Consider the following 6000-nt stretch of genomic DNA (forward strand, 5'->3'; position numbering starts at 1 on the left):
GGGTCAGCAAATACGCCTGGCAATATTTTGCAAATGAATTATCACTTGAACTTCAAGTTCACAATTTTTCGTACGAGGATGTAGATGTACTCATAATAATTCATTACATGCATTACTTTTTCAGCTGCCCATTTTCTCCCCCTATTGTTGGGATCACCAACACATATCCCTAGCCTTATTTGGGAATCTATCTTTGTGCATGGTGGAATAATTAAATCATATAGCACATTCATATTTCTAGATGGAAATTATTTGGTTCCTGACCCTGAACTGATTGTGATAGGGAGAACTTATCATAACTTGGCTTGATGCGTACAAGTGTTGTGGTATATTAAATAATACATCAAATACCAAATTTTATTTTGGCAGTTTTGTTCTCATAACCAATGTTTATGATATAATTTGAGGCATACAATTTCTGCTAAACCAACTTGGATTTAAACCAATATTATCAAGATATATTATCATAATTTATATTTTTGAACTGTGCTCTAATAATTTGAGTAATCTATCTTACAAAAGCCAAACTGCAAGTTGATAACAAATGCACATGTGACCATAGAATAGATGCATCCATTAAAATCATATAATAGTAAACGATCCACATGGCAGGTGACTGGACCCATATATTTATCACCTTTTATTTGTTCCAGAAATCAAGGGATTCAATCCCAACATTAACTGGTATATCATGAGTATAAGCAGCACAAGAGAATTGTTGAAAAATCTTCTATTTCTTCAATATATGCCAATGTAATTCTCAATTAATTTTTCGCATCATAATTGAACCGGGATGGTCAACCGGTCATGCCAACTAATATTTGTTTCAGTAAACCTCTAGTTTACTTGTGACATATGATTCCATCATCATGTTTATATTTGTGTAGTACAAATAGAAATAAAATCGGGCAACCTTTCATATTTACCCATTATGATTATAGAAATATGAAGATATTCAATATTTCTTTCATTTATAGTCTCAATATTCCAACCACTTTGACTTATACATTTGAAACTCAAAAAGTTTCTTTTGAGACTTTACAATATCAATGCCGTGAATAATTTTATTCATTTGGATAGTAACAAATTAATTTTTCCGGAGCTCTTAACAACTTTTGTACTACAAAATCTTTTGTCACACCATTCATATGGTAAATGTCTCATTCACGGAGAAAATTATATCATAATAGATTGTCATGGTCAAAATAATCATAAGCAAAATCATTTCTTGCTTTAATTTTGCCTTTAATAACTTTTTATAAGGCACAACAAAATATTTTTGTTTTGGCGTATTACATGTACGCGACCAATGACATATTCATGTAACCACACAATGATATTTATTCTCTTTATTTCACTCAAACCTCCCGTAGATGTGAGTTGTGTGGTATTCATCTAATCATGCATTGCATGTCTTATTCATTACTTTTATAACATATTTCTACATTCACCTTTAGGAATAGGTCTGCATTCTCAATGCTTATCACATGTCACATCCTCTTCAAGGAATGGATCATAATCATCGGTATGCTTTATTATTTTTCATACCAATTTGATGGTAAACATTGCCTCCATATTTTGAAGGACTATCTTGAGAACCCTTATTGTTCTCCTTTTATAATCATAGTGATGATTATTATTATTTTGATCTTTGAAACGCCCACGTTTATTATTCAACCACTTGTCTTCATTTAGACTTATTATGCGCCGCTACCACATTCTTTTCAAGAATGGAGCAAATCAAGTGGGGCAATATTCATGCCTTTTCATGAAAAATATATTTTTTTTAGTCATCATTATATCATCAGTATGGTATAGTGGGACTCAACCCAATGTCTTACCAATATAAAGGCATGTTAGGCCATAATGAATTGGGACTCAAAACCATCTCTTATCATCATGGGGCATCAGGACTTGATCCTGATGTCTTACCCTCATGGTGCATTGTGACTTGAACTCATTGAAGTTGATATCTGTAATGACCCGACTTGTCATTTTAAGAATCTATGGCCCATTCAGCTACATAAGGTCCCGAGCAACTTCGTAGTACGTATTATGACTTGCATGTGTGGTCGTTTGATTTTCGGAAGATTCATAATTTAAATTGAAAGAATAATTCTTATTTTTGAAGCTTAAATGAAAAGAGTTGACCGAAGTTTGACTTTTGAGCAAACCACTCAAGAATGGAAATTTGATAATTCCAATAAGTTCGTATGATGATTTCAGACTTGGGCGTATATTCGGGTCGAGTATCAGGTGGCCTGGGAGTATTTCAGCGCCTATTACTAAAGGTTGGCATTTTTAAAGTTTAAGAATTTCCTATGTTTGGGTTGAAGTGGATTTTTATGTTATCGATGTCTGTTTGGGATTTCGAGCCTGGAATAGTTTCGCATGGTGATTCTTGTATTAGGGGAGCGTCCGTATGTGGATTTGAAAGTCTATAGGTCATTTCGGGGTCATTTGGTGGAAGTTAGAAATTTGAAGGTTTTTGGAAAGTTTGACCGAGAGTGAACTTTTTTATATCAGGGTCAGATTCTGATTCCGGAAGTGGGAGTAAGTCCGTAATGTCAATTATAACTTGTGTGCAAATTTCGAGGTCAAACGAATTTGATTTGATAGGTTTCGGCGTCGAATGTAGAATTTTGAAGTTCTAAAGTTCATAAAGCTTGAATTGGGATGCGATTCATGATTTTGATATTGTTTTATGTGATTAGAGGTCTTGAGCAGGTTCGTGTTATGTATTGGGACTGGTTGGTATGATTGGACGGGATCCCGGGGGCCTCGGGTTTGATTCGGGGAGGTTCCGGACCAAGTTTGGGTGTTTTGATGTTGCTTGTTGCTGGTTCACGTGTTGTTCTTCACATTCACATGGAGCCTCTCGTATTCACGAAGAAGGATTTTGCTGTTAGGACTTTGTTATTCGCGTTCGCAAAGAGGTTCTCGCGTTCCCGAAGAAGGAAATTTTGATATTCGTTGTCTCAATTTGGAGGCTCATATCTCGCAATCTATAAGAAATTTGGGGATGATCCAAAACTAAAAGTTGTAGCCCTTTGTGTCTATATTTTAAAAAGGTTAACCATTTGTCATTTGGAGTTGTGTACAAAATGTTATGGTAGATAAGCTATAGACAGTCCGGGAAGAGTTTGGAAATCTCTGTTGCACAGGGCTGACTTTGGAAGCTTATATCTCGAAATCTATAAGGAATTGGGAGATGTGCAACAAATAAAGTTATATCCCTTGGAGTCTAGTTTTCAGAAAGTCAAACCATTCATCATTTGGAATTTTGTACAAAACGTTATGACCATTATACTAGAGGCTGTCTGAGAAGCGTTTGAAAATGGCTTCTGAAGAATTTGTTCATCGCGAACGTGAGGGGAGTGTCACGAACGTGAAGAACAAACCCCTCGGCAGCAGAATAAAGTCCAAATTCATCTCATTCTTATATTTTTGGACCAAGGAATCTCGGGTGAGGCAATTGTTCGAGAATGTTTCAAGAAAAACATTGGGGGTAAGAATTACTAACTTGATTTTGGTTAAATTACCTGAATCTATTGTTGTTTTTATCACTAAATTAGTGAATTGGGTTGAAAATGGTAGAAATTCTCTAGATTTTAATTTAAGATTTGAAGGGCGATCCGTTATCGAAATTAGATAATTTTGGTATGGTTGAACTCGTATCGAAACGGGTATTCGAATTTTGTAAAAACTTTGTTGGGTTCCGAGGGGTGGGCCCCGCGTTGTCATTTTCGAATAAAATTTTAAGTTGGTATTTTATTATCCGGAGTTATTTCCGATAAATTTTATTGAAGTTATACAATTAATTTTGATAGATTTGAGCCATCCGGAGGTCAATTCAAGCAAGAAGACTATTTTGAAATATTAGCCTAACTTCAAAAAGGTAAGTATCTTGCCTAACCTCGAGTGGGGGAATTTTCCCTTTGGCATCGAGTCTTATGCGTCATTTGTGAAATGTGAAAAGCCGTGTACGTGAGGTGACGAGTACGTACTTAGGTTTATATGTGCAGAATATATTGGTTAAAGTCTCAGGTATATTATGTAGTAAATTGGATAACCGTTGACATTTATTAAATCAATCATCTATTTGACGTGCCTCAATTCGTGTTTGTTGAATTTGTTTTTATATGACAATTTGTTGTGATTATTACTTGTATATTTATGTGAATTCCGTGAGTTTGGTCATTTGATATTTCTTGAAACTTAATTTTATTATGGATTTTCCATCTGCAAATAATTAATGAAATAACTTTAAACCGAGGCATTTTATAATTATCGAAAAATTGAGATTAAAGAAGGTGTTGTTCTATGCTGAGTTATTTTTCCATCTTTGTTGTTGTTTTGAGGTTTTATATACATTGTATGGAGCCTTGGGCTATTTGTTGTGAAATTGATTGATTTGTTATATCGTTGGATTTGGTTGTGGCCATTGGGCAAATTGTGATATGAATTGATTTTTGTTATGTTGTCGTGATAATATTCCGTGTAAATTGTTGATTTATTATTTTGAGGATATAAGGGTGGCACTCTACTGTTGATATTATGTGGGTATAAGAGTGGCATTTCACTGTTGTTATGTGTGTTGGGATATTGTCTGGGCGGAGTGATAAGGGTGGCTATAGGAGAGATAAGGGTGGCAATATGAGCGATAAGGGTGGCTATAGGATAGATAAGGGCGGCTATTGTCAGGGATGATATGCGATGATGTGAAGTTATTGTGTTGGTAATTTTCATGTGATGTTGGGGTAGTCCTTGTGTTTATTTTTATATCTTGTGCAACTTGTCTTGTTGTTACAGTAAACTTGATAATAGCTTAATTTATGTTGAAATCGTGAGCCTGTGGCTATTGCCGGGCAGGTAATGTTATATGGGATCGGGTTGCACGCCGCAACGGATATGAAGCTTGGGCACAAGGTGCCGGGAAAAACATATGATGGTTTTATTATTGGCACGTGAATTGTCTGTGTAGTTGTGATATGAAAAGTGGGTACGAGGTGCCGGAAAAATATGAGAATTTAATTATGGGTACGAAGTGCCGTAGAAATATGAAAGTGGGTTGAGACCCATGTTTACGAAAAATATGAAAATATGCTGAGACCTGCATTTTTATGATTATGAAATGGGGGTGTCATATGGTGACTTTTAATTGAAAGAATTATATTCAAAATATTTATTTGGAAGGAGTTTTATTCAAAAAAGTATTATTTGAAATAATTGCATTTGAAAGATATTTATTTGTGAAAATTATAATTGAAAGAGATTTATTGAAAGAATTATATTTGAAAGATATTTATTTGAGGAAATTATATTTGAAAGAGAGTTATTTGGAAGAATTATATGTGAAAGATATTTATTTGAAGGACTTGATTTAATTGGGTGTACTTGTATTTATTATTTTTTGAGCAATAATAATGGTGTTCTTGTTGCCCTACTGTGTATATCACTGGTTGATTATTGTTGCCATCATTGTTATTTGTTTCATATTATTTTTGTATACTATATTGCACAAGTTATTAGACTAGTGAATGTCTTGGCTGTACCTCGTCACTACTCCACTGAGGTTAGTCTTGATATTTACTGGGTACCGACTGTGGTGTACTCATACTACACTTTTACACATTTTTGTGCAGAACCATGTATTGGAGATATCGGACTCGGGCAGAGTTAGAGTATGATCGCAAGGATTCAAGGTAGAGTTGCTTGGTCGTCGCTGTCCCTTGGAGTCTTTCCATTTTATTCTACTTTTAATTATTAATCAAACAGTATTTGGTATTAGATCCTTGAGATCATTTCATGTATTCAGTTAGAGTTCGTGACTCAGTATTATGAGTCTTGGGAGCTTGTTGTAATTATTTTCGCTATTGATTTTGACACTAGTATTTAATTATATGTTAAAAATATTTTTGGCTTGAATTGAAATTATAATTGGCTTACTTAGTCTTATAAACTAAGTGCCATCACGACTCATGTGGTGGGAATTTGGGT

The sequence above is a fragment of the Nicotiana tabacum genome, chromosome 2 (assembly GCF_000715075.1).
Source record: "Nicotiana tabacum cultivar K326 chromosome 2, ASM71507v2, whole genome shotgun sequence".
Lineage (NCBI taxonomy): Eukaryota > Viridiplantae > Streptophyta > Magnoliopsida > Solanales > Solanaceae > Nicotiana > Nicotiana tabacum.